The 11,578-nt window shown below is 40.2% G+C and overlaps 1 non-coding gene and 1 pseudogene across 1 annotated transcript; one reads left to right on the top strand and one right to left on the bottom strand.

Moving 5' to 3' along the window:
* Window positions 1–5,779: 5,779 nt before the first annotated feature.
* Window positions 5,780–5,885, bottom strand: LOC122092515. The gene has a single exon (XR_006144176.1). It is a non-coding gene; the product is annotated as a small nucleolar RNA R71 (small nucleolar RNA).
* Window positions 5,886–6,795: 910 nt separating this feature from the next.
* Window positions 6,796–10,200, top strand: LOC122092345 (annotated as a pseudogene).
* The last annotated feature ends 1,378 nt before the right edge of the window (window positions 10,201–11,578 follow it).

Here is an 11,578-nt window from a genome sequence, read left to right as displayed (position 1 = left end):
AAAAAAAAAAAAAAAAAAAAAAAAGAGGAAGAAAGGAAGTGATGAAGAAAAGAGTGATGATTGTGAAAAAGTTGGTTACTCCCATAGGAAGAGACTCCTAGTGGGAGTAAGGGGGCTCCTGATACAACAAAATTGATCTCTCAGTGGGGAAAGGACACGTGTCGCCCCCGAGACACGTTTCACCCACCAGATAAGGATTCCAAGGACTCAATCACGCTCGATCACATCATTTTCATGAGGGGAATATTCCCCACAAGAAGGACGACCGTATGGGAGAAGGACAGAGGAAAAGGCTAGGAAAAACCCTAGACCCGAGGAACCATATAAGGGGGCCGAGAAGAAGGAAGAAGGTAAGCATTCAGACCCTCACCATTACTCCCTTACTAAAAAACTGTGCGGCCGACCCTAACTTGAGCGTCGGAGGACTAACCCCGGACAAAGCTCCGGGCCTCTGCCGTCTGTGCTTGTGTAGGACCAACTGGCGGGGTTTTATGGCAGCAACAAAAGCCATTTCATTTCAGAGACAGTAACAACCATTGCTTTGTATTCTGCTTATGAGCTTGATCGAGAAACCATTGGTTGTTTCTTGGATCCCCAAGAGATGAGATGATTAGATTAGCATCTAGATATGTATAGAACCCTATTGTAGAGCAGCGTGTATCTGGGCATCCTACCCAATCAACATCAAAGAAGGCTAGTACAAGTTTTAGCGGCCCTGGTTTGAATGATATTCTAGCATTCACAGTGTGCTTGATATATCAAAGGATTCTCTTAACCGCCTGTAGATGATCAGAAGTGGGAGAGTGCATGTGTTGGCACATATGGCTGACTGCATAGGCGATGTCAGGGCATGTAATAGTTAAGTATTGCAGAGCCCCAACAATTTGTCTATACTCATTATGGTCAGGAAGTGGTTCACCTTGGGCTGAAGATAGTTTGGAAGCAGTTGCAACAAGTGTGGTACAAGGTTTGCATCCAGTCATGCCAGTTCTTTTTAAGAGATAATAGCATATTTGGCCTGGGAAAGAACAAAGGCAGTTGAAGTTTGGTGGATCTCTATTCCCAAGAAATAGTGTAAGTCTCCTAGATCAGTCATTGCAAATTCTTTGCCAAGATTTTGAATGACTGAGTCTGTTAAGGTTGTGTTATCTCCTATAATTATGATATCATTCACATATAAAAGTAGAATGAGAAAACCTTTGGGTGAGTGGAATGTAAACATTGAGGTGTAACCATACTATGTTTAAACCCTTTCCGAAGGAGATAGCTGCTAAATTTTTTGAACCAGGCTCGTGGTGCTTGATGTAGACCATAAAGTGCTTTGTTTAGCTTGCAAACATATGATGGTCTTGTTTTATCAACAAATCTAAGAGGTTGTTGCATAAAAACATCTTCTTGAAGTTTTCCATGTAGAAAGGTATTCTTGACGTCAAGGTGCCTTTTATGCCATCTACATGAAACGACAATAGTGAGCACTATACAGATTATGGCTGGTTTCACAATTGGACTGAAAGTATCTGTGAAATCAATCCCACGATGTTGGTGATATCCTTTTGCTACTAGCCGCGCCTTATAGCGTTGAATGGATCCATCACTATGTGTCTTGATTTTGAATACCCATTTGCATCCTACAATATTCATGTTAGGAGAATGGGGTACTAAAGACCATGTTTGGTTGGAAATAAGCGCCTCATACTCATTTTCCATAGCACCAACCCAATTTCGATCACAATTGGCTTCCTTAAAGGTGTTTGGTTCATGTAGGGGGAGGACAACGAAAGTGGTGGTGTTAAATCCATGAGATATAGGATGGTGGGTATGAAGGAGAGAGAATGGTTGTTTTATAGGGTGAGTGCCACTTTGGCTGCAGGTTATCATGTGATGGGTGGGTTGGACTGATGGTGGTGGGGTGGGGGAGATGGGGACGGTGGTAGTGCTAGTGGTAGTGGGGATGGTGGATGTGGTGGTGGTGGTGCCAGTGATGGAGAGGGTGGTGGTGTAGTTACTGTGGTTGGAGTGGTAATAGTATTTGGAGAGGGTAAGAAAGGTATGACTTCCATGGTGGGTGGTAGTGGTTTTGAGGATTGGGGTTGGTGGTTTGGAGCATAGGGGAAGCATGTTTCTTCAAATGCCACATGGTATGATATGAAAATCTTTCCTGTGGGTTAATGAAGACACATGTATCCTTTGTGATGGGGACTGTAGCCAAGGAATATACATGGGAGTGATTTTGGGGCCAACTTGTTCTCTCGGTATGGACCGAGATGTGGGAAACACCTATAGCCAAAGACTTGCATAAAGTTGTAATCTAGCTTGGTGCCAAAGAGAACTTCATGAGGTGATTTATTCTACAATATCGGTGTAGGCAACTGATTTTTAATGTAGCCAACTGCATTGAAGGCTTCAAGCAAGTACTTTTAAGGCAATTGAGCTTAAAAGAGAAGTGAAAGTCCCATCTCAGTGACATGTTGATGTTTACGCTCAACCATACCATTTTTTTCTGGGTGTGAGGGTATGAAATGCAAGACACAATACCTGATTGATCAAGAAATTGTTTGAAGGCCCCTGCAGTTAGTTCAAGTGCACTATCACTTTAAAAATATTTGACTGTGTGAGAGAGCACATTTTCAGCCATTGCCTTGAAGTGTTGGAAACAGTGAACAACATCTGACTTTGGTGCAAGAGGATATAGCCATGTAAATCGACTAAATTCATCAATGAAAATAATGTAATAAGTAAAACCAAAAACTTATGTTGAAAGAGATGGACCCCAAAGATCACAATGAACTACCTCTAAAGGTGAGTTACAAGGTTTTGTGGAAGGGAAAAATGGAAGTCTATGGTGTTTTCCTTGCTGACAAGCAATACACAGTTTATTTAATTTAGTAAAGCTAGAAAAAGAAATGCTTTGGAGACTTCTAATTTGTCGAAGGACGTCTTGGGAAGTGTGACCCAAACGTTGATGCCAAATTGTAGAAGGTACCCTTGTGCTGATGAGAGCTTTGAGTGGGACGGTTGAGATTGGAAAGTGATAGAGATCATCCTTGAGTTGTCCCGTCATTATGGTTAGTGATTGGGTCACAATTATTCATACAATTAATATTCAATTGTTAATTTAAGTTAATTTTTATGAGTAATTTGACCATATATTGAGATAATCTTTGGTTCAGGGTTTTCAAAGTTATGTATTGGTTTGATGCTAAATGGACAGATGTGGTTCAGTCTAGAAGCAAGGGCAAAGGATCAAGAGCAGAGTTGGAATTTCTAAGATAAGAAAAGAATATAAAAAAAATATATATAAAAAACGGGGAAATTTAGGGAGAGAGAAGACCCCACGGTTCTCTCTCTCCCTATTTCACACACCTATTTCCTCTCCCTTCCCCTATTTTCTCTCTCCTTGTACAAATTAGAATAGGAGTGCCTCTCCCACTTTACCTAAAACATCTCCCCTATTTTCTCTCATCTTTTTCTCTAATCTCTCCCACTCTTTTCTCCCATACATGATTCTTTCCTCTTCATCGAACCCATCTCTCTTTCCTACTATCCCTTAAAATCCTTACCTATTTTATCTCTCCATTCCATATCTCTCTTGCTAGGATTCCCCTATCTCTTTTCCTTTTCTTACTTGGATCTCTCTCTCTTCCCTATTTTTCTCCCTTGCCACGGTTTCACTCTCCCACTGAACTGCCTTTAGTTTAGCCAATCTCTCTCTCTCTCTTCTCCTATTTTCCCTCACATCTCTTACACATCTTTACCTCTCCCTAATCTCCTTATTTAGCCTATCTCTCCTACAATTCCTCTTTTCTCTCCCCTTCTCTCCCTATTGCACATGTTCTCTTCTCCCTCTCCTACTTTCTCTCATGTTTTTCTCTCTCCTTGTCCTAACCATCTCCTAAATACCCTCATCTAGCCGATCTCTATCACTTTCTCTTTCCTAATTCCGCACAATCTCTACCATTGCACGCACTCTTCCCTCTCTTCCCTTTTTCTCTCCTAACCGAATTGGATCTCTACCATCTCACATGCACCTCTCTCCCTCATAATGTCCTTTACCACAGTATCCCTATTTAGTCTCCCTATATCGGCTAGTATGCACCCTTATATATCTGATCCCTCATTCATCTAAAAGGGCCCCATCTCCCATACACTAGGGTTCCCTCTCCCTTTTGGAACTAGCTACACATACTCATTCTTTAGGACAGGATTTGGAGGGACAACATTGCACATGGAGGATTACCATTGCACCAAGGGCTCATCATCATTATCATCGTTGCTGCCATTCATCCATTAGCACCATGAGCAACTAAGTTCTTTTCTATCTTTAGGTTTAGATGAAGTTTTGGTTCATTGTTATTTAATTTTTGGTTTAAGTTCATACTTGGTTGTTTGATGTTAAAGACCCCTCCCATTGTGGATGATTTTTAATTGGTAAATTAGTTTAGGATATTTGTTTTTGTGATTCATTTATTCTATTCAAGCAATAGTATTTCATGTGATTTTTGTTATACACTAATGATAGCCTTTAACCAATTAAACTAAGCGTGCTAAGCGAAAGCGATAGATGATAGTACATGATAGGATAAGATTGTATTTTTGTGGTTGCATTGAAACTTGTAGTTTCAGTGAATCAAAGTATGAACCAGAAATTGGTAATAATACCAAAATGGATTCGAGAGCTAGAGATAGCTTCTTCTCATTATTTCTTATTCTTGGTAATTGGTTTATTTAGTTTTAATTTAAATTCTGAATTTTACAAAATTGATTTTCAAAAACAACGTTCACCTCAATTTAGAAGATGTAGCCTTCTAGTTCTCTGTGGGTTCGACCCCTTTCTTACTACTATCTTATAGTTTAGTTAGGGTTTATTTTGATTCGTTCTCGACAACGATCAATTTTGGCACCATTGCTGGGGGAACCGAAGCACAGTTTGCTAAAATTGATTTAGTTGTTTTGTTTTTGTTTTTGTTTTTATTTCAGATTTTTTTTTTTTTATCTTCTTCTTTAGTTTAAGTTTAAAGCAGTATAAGTTGTTTTTATTTTGTTTTGCAGGTGACCAAGTTTGTAGAGCAAAAAAGAATGCACTATCATCAACATGGTTCTATTGTCAGGAATTGAACTCGTGTCTCATGGGCGAAAGCCAGATATCTAGCTAGTTGTTTTTGTTTTGTTTTGCAGGTAGCCCCGTTTGCAAAGCAAAGAAGAGTGCACCATCTTCAACCTGATTCGTTGATTTGCATTCAACCCTAGCACAACCTTGGTATTAGTTTTTCTAGTTAGTTTATTTTATTTGCATGGTTACTGGTAGTTGATGCATGGTCGTCGTTCTTGTCATCCCAACTTGGTCAATTTGGACCCTGAAATTCAGATAACTTTGTGTTTAATTTGGAAAAATAAAATGACAGAGGAGAATGGACTTGTAAGACGCCCATTGAGTGAACACTTTATCCCATTGACACATCTACCTCTTATACTAAGGTTCTTGCTGTTCAGGCCGCCCAATATGAGATCAAGTCCAGTATTATTCAGATGCTCCCATCTTTCTATGGACTTAATAATAAGGAACCCTATAAGCACCTGGATGAATTTTTGGAGATATGCTCCACTGTCAAAATCCAGAATTTTTCTGAAGATGACCTTAGGTTGACCTTTTTCCCATTTTTCCTTAAGGATAAAGCTGAACAATGGCTTAATTCTTTGGATTCCTCTATGGTGATTGAGACCTGGGCCCAAATGCAACAGGAATTCCTAAATAAGTACTTTCCCATAGGTAGGACTAACCAAATCAGGAGAGCAATCACTAGTTTTTCACAAGTTGATGGTAAGCAATTCCATAAGACCAGAGAGAGACTTAAGGATCTAATTAGAAAGTGTCCCCATCATGCTATACCTAAGTGGCAGTTGGTCCAATGTTTCTATGATGGACTGATAGATAGACATAGACAGATGGTTGATGCTTCCTATGGAGGCACTTTTATACATAAAAGTGAGGATGAAGCATGGAAATTATTTAAATCTCTCAATGAAAATTTTTTACATCATGTGTCAGCCTCTAGGACTAAAGCCCCCACCATTGGATCCCAAAAGAGAGGTGGCCTCTATGAGGTAGGCCAATCTGTGGCCATAAAAACCAGAGTAGACATGCTTTCTGAAAAGCTTGACAACTTATTGTCTATGGGGTAGAATTTTAGGCAATCTACCCCAGCTCCCACTTATCAGGATACGTATGCTTTTTGTGCCAATCCTGCACATTATGTGGGTGATTGTCCTCAAAATGTGTAATTTCCTGAATATGTTCAAGAACATGCACAGGCTACCCAGAGTTTCTCTAAACTAGGCAATGACCCATATTCCCAGACCTATAACCCTGGTTGGAGGAATCACCCGAACTTTGGATGGAAACAACCCAATAGTTTCTAAAATCCACCATATAGGTAGAATTTTCCCAATCAGCAGACTGCCTATAGAGATGTGCATCAACCACCTCCTTCACCGCCTATGAATTCATCATTAGAGGAAAAGGAGATGCATGCCTTGAATGGGTTGGACCAAAACACACAGCTCTTACACTCTCATACTCAATCCTTCACTAAGTTAGAAACTTATTTGGGTCATTTAGCTGGTGCCATCAGTAGAAGAGAGGAAGGTTAACTACCAAGTCAAGTGGTAGGAAATCCTAGGAGTCAGCCTAGCAATCGAGTTTTCTATGAACAAGCCCAAGTAGTCATAACCCTAAGGAATGGCCGAGTATTGGGAACACCTGAATAGAATTCCCTTACAGAGGAGTCTGAGATAGAGATGAGTCCAGACCCTAGTCCTGAAGCTCCACCAGCTTCTAAGGATGATGAGATTGAACAAGTTGGGGGCGGTAGTAATCCTAATATTTATATACCTAAAGCCCCTTTCCCCTTTTGTTTAGAATCTCCTTCTTTTTCTGCATTTGGCAAGAAGGGTTCAAGAATGGATCAACCTTCCCCTTCTAGATGTCATAAAGCAAGTTCCAGTTTATGCTAAGTTCTTGAAAGACTTATGCACTCAAAAGCGTAAGCTGAAGACCCGCATTTCAAAAACTGTCCTACTTACTGAGCAAGTGAGTGTTGTCTTATCCAATAAGCTTCCCCCTAAGCTTAAGAATCCATGAGCACCTCTCATATCTTGCACCATTGGGAATCTTCCCATTGAGCGTGCTCTCCTTGATCTAGGAGTGAGTGTGAATATTTTACCTAGCTCAGTTTATGATCATTTTGGGTTAGAGAGTTGAAGCCCACAGAGGTTATTCTACAACTTGCTAATTGTTCAATCAAAGTCCCTAGAGGTTGTATTGATGATGTATTAGTTAAGGTTGATGAGCTTTATTTTCCAATAGATTTCCTTGTTCTTGACATGGAAGCACCTACTAATGGAAAACCATAGTCGATAATCTTAGGGCATCCATTCTTGGCCACTACCATTGCATGCATCAATTATAGATCAGGTGCAATGGATATTTCCTCTGGTAATAGGAAGCTTTGATTGAACATCTTCAATGCTTCTTTAGGACCTCAACATGCGGACGAGTGTTTCCCTGTTGATGTGATAGATGAGGTGGTAGCAGAGTACACCCCAGTGATATTAGCAGATGACCTAGTGCAACGATGTTTGACCTTCTTTAGAGGTGATGACTTTGATATTGATATATACTGCTGAGGTCAATGCTCTGTTAGATGCTCCTACTTTTTCTGATCGTCTTCCTTAGACTGTCAAGTTTGAATCTCTTCCTCCTTTGGTTGAGAAGCCAGCATTGAGTTCTATTGAGTCTCCACCAATGTTAGAGCTTAAACCATTGCCAGATTCATTGAATATGCTTTCTTGGGATCAAATGGGACACTACCTGTCATCATTGCTTCCAATTTGATACCTGATTAAGAAAGCAAACTGTTGGATGTTCTCAAAGAACATAAGACTGCCATTGGATGGTCTGTGGCTAATTTAAAAGGTATTAGCCCATCAATTTGTTTGCATTGTATCTATTGTGATGATGGAGCTAAACCTTTCCAAGATGTGCAAAGGAGATTGAATCCTAATATGCGTGAAGTTGTCAAGAAAGAGGTGGTGAAATGGTTAGATGCAGACATTATTTATCCCATCTTTGATAGCAAGTGGGTGAGTCTCACTCATGTTGTGCCTAAGAAGTCGGGCATTACTGTCAATGAGAATGACTAGGGTGACAAGGTCCCTACTAGCACAACCACAGGGTGGCGGGTATGCATTGATTATTGGGGATTGAATTCTATCACCCGTAAGGATCACTTTTCTTTTCTATTCATTAATTAGATCTTAGAGAAATTAGCAGGCCAAAGCCATTTTTGTTTCTTAGATGGCTATTCAGGTTATAATCATGTTGCTATGTGTCCTGAAGACTAAAAGAAAACCACTTTCATGTGCCCTTATGTTACATTCTCTTTTCGACGGATGCCCTTTGGGTTATGTAATGCACCCGCCACCTTTCAGAGGTGCATGATGTTTATCTCTTCTGACATGGTGAGAGATTTGCTTGAGGTTTTCATGGATGATTTCTCTATGTTTGGGTCTTCTTTTGATGATTGTCTCTTAAAATTGACCAAAGTTTTGAAGCGTTGTATAAAGACAAATCTGATTTTGAGCTAGGAGAAGAGCCATTTCATGGTTCAAGACGGCATCGTTCTAGGTCACATTATGTCCAAACGTGGGATAGAGATTGATAAGGCCAAGGTTGAGTTGATTGCCAAACTCCCACCTCCTACTTCTATTCAGCAAGTTTGTTCATTTTTAGGCCATGCAGGTTTCTATAGGCGGTTCATTAAGGACTTTAGTATTATATCTAGACCCTTATGCAATTTTCTTGCCAAGGATGCTCATTTTGTCTTTGATGATGACTGCCTTTGTGCCTTCCATACCATTAGAGTTTTATTATCAATAGCACCCATATCCAGCCCCTAGATTGGTCACTGTCATTTGATATTATGTGTGATGCATTTGACTATGCTGTTGGAGCTATGTTGGGACAGAGAATTGACAAGAAACTCATTGTCATATATTATACCAATAAGACATTCTTAGAAGCTCAATTGAATTATACTACAACTGAGACAGAATTACTAGCAGTTGTGTTTGCTCTCAAGAAATTCCAATCTTATCTCCTTCGATCTAAGGTTGTGGTGTATACTGATCATGCTGCTCTTAGGCATTTATTTGCCAAGAAAGACACCAAACCTAGGTTGATTAGATGGATTCTTCTATTACAAGAATTTAATTTAGAAATTCAGGACAAGAAAGGTTCTGATAATGTGGTAGCAGATCATCTGTGTAGGATCTTAGTTGAGTCACCCTCCACCACTGAGTTCGTTAGAGATTCATTTCCTAATGAGAAATTATTTGTGATTTCTTATATGCCTTCTCCTTGGTTTGCATATATAGTGAACTACTTGGTTGTTGGAAAGCTTTCTGATAGTTGGAATAAGAAAGAGAAAGATAGATTCTTCTCACAGCTGAAGTTCTATTATTGGGAGGTTTCGGAATTATTTAGGTATTGTCCTTACCAGATTATTCGTCGATATGTCCCAGAGAGTGAGTTTCATAGTATCCTTACCTTTTGTCACACTCTTGCATGTGGGGGGCATTTTAGTGGCAAAAAAACTGCTGCCAAGGTTTTACAGAGTGGTTTCTTTTGGCCTACTATCTTTAGAGACACCCATGAGTTCTGCCGTAATTGTGTTCAATGTCAGAAAGTCAGAAATATGTCTCGTAGAGACATGATGCCCCTTAATCCTATTCTTATTGTTGAGATCTTTGATGTGTGGGGCATAGATTTCATGGGACCTTTCCCTCCATCTTTTGGCTTTGAGTACATTTTGGTTGCAGTAGATTATGTGTCCAAATAGGTGGAAGCAGTGGCCACGAGAACCAATGATCATAAGGTCGTAGTTAAGTTTGTACAGAGTCACATTTTTAGTCGCTTTGGATTTTCATATGCCATCATTAGCGATGGTGGCTCCCATTTTAAGCACTGAAATTTTTGGGGCTGTACTGCAGAAGTATTCTATTACTCATAAGGTTGCCACGCCTTATCATCCGTATACCAGTGGTCAAGCAGAGGTGTCCAATAAGGAGATCAAGTGCATTCTTGAGAAAACGGTTAGGCCTGATAGGAAAGATTGGCCTGTGAGACTAGATGATGCATTGTGAGCCTACCGTATTGCTTATAAGACTTCTATTGGCATGTTCCCTTACTGATTGGTATTTGGGAAAACTTATCACTTACCTATTGAGTTTGAACACCGTGCTTTGTGGGCAATTAAAACATTTAATTTTGATATGATCAAAGCTAGTTCCAACCGTTGTCTTCAACTCTTAGAGTTGGAAGAAATGTGCAATGATGCGTATGAGAGCACACATATTTATAAGGCTAGGAAAAAGGCTTTTCATGATAAACATATTGTCTGAAAGTCTTTTGAAGTTAACCAGAAAGTTTGGCTTTTCAATTCCAAGCTACGCCTTTTTTATAGTAAGCTTCACTCTCGATGGGATGGCCCCTTTATGGTCACTAAAGTGTTGCCTCATGGTGTTATTACAATTCAAGATCCTAAAACAGGGCACACTTTTCAGGTTAATGGGCAGTGCCTAAAACCTTATATGGATGGTGTTATTGATGGTCAGGTCACTGAGTCTATTGATTTGATTGATCCGGTTTATGATTTCTTTTGAGCTCCACTGCTTTTCTGGCTGAAGACGGTAAACTTAGCACTTGTGGGAGGAAACCCACCATTTTACTTCATCTTCTTGTTGAGTTATGTTTTTTAGGTTTAGTTGTCACACCCCGTTCACACTGAACCGGAGCGGTGACCGAGTTAACACCGGTTAACCCAAACCTGCCAGGATCATCAGATACTGTATTCCACCATAGCATACACACAACTAATATAAGTTCATCAGATCAGCGGAAGACTAAGTTTTACCTGTGAATAAATCCCATATACTTGATACCCGAATTGTGATATAATAATTATATACATGTGGGCCCGAAGGCATGATAATTACACAATAAAAGTACAATTCATATATCAAGTATATACCGGAAATCATCAAAACAATCAGAGTACACAGCTCGGCTCGGTATCAAGGCTAGATCTCAGCTCGGCATCACGTAGAAGAGCACAGCTCGGCCTCAGAAGGTGGAGCTCAGCTCGGCCTCAGAACTGCTGTCCCGCAGCATAACTCTCGCACGAGCAGTTGGCGCCGTGCTCTAACTCCTCAGGGGTCCACCAGTCCTCTTCAGGAAACTCGACTGTGGGACCCACCCCATACTCCTCAGATGTATGACCTACAAAATCATCTAAAAAGGGGTGTACACGTGGGATGAGCTCACTAGCTCAGTAAGTAGAAAGATGGACCACACACAGCAGTCCACACATCAAAACACATCATATGCACTACATGCCATGCTATACATTTTAAATCACATCCACCTAAGCAACATTACTAAGTCCTTGGTTTTAGTGCTATTACAACCACAGTGCGCGTATACTCCGGGTACGAGCCGTGAACTCCCTCCCGCGATACGCCC

Source organism: Macadamia integrifolia, chromosome 10 (genome assembly GCF_013358625.1).
Source record: "Macadamia integrifolia cultivar HAES 741 chromosome 10, SCU_Mint_v3, whole genome shotgun sequence".
Classification (NCBI taxonomy): Eukaryota; Viridiplantae; Streptophyta; class Magnoliopsida; order Proteales; family Proteaceae; genus Macadamia; species Macadamia integrifolia.
The sequence above is the reverse complement of the archived record's forward strand: the minus strand, read 5'-3'. Positions and strand labels throughout refer to the sequence as shown.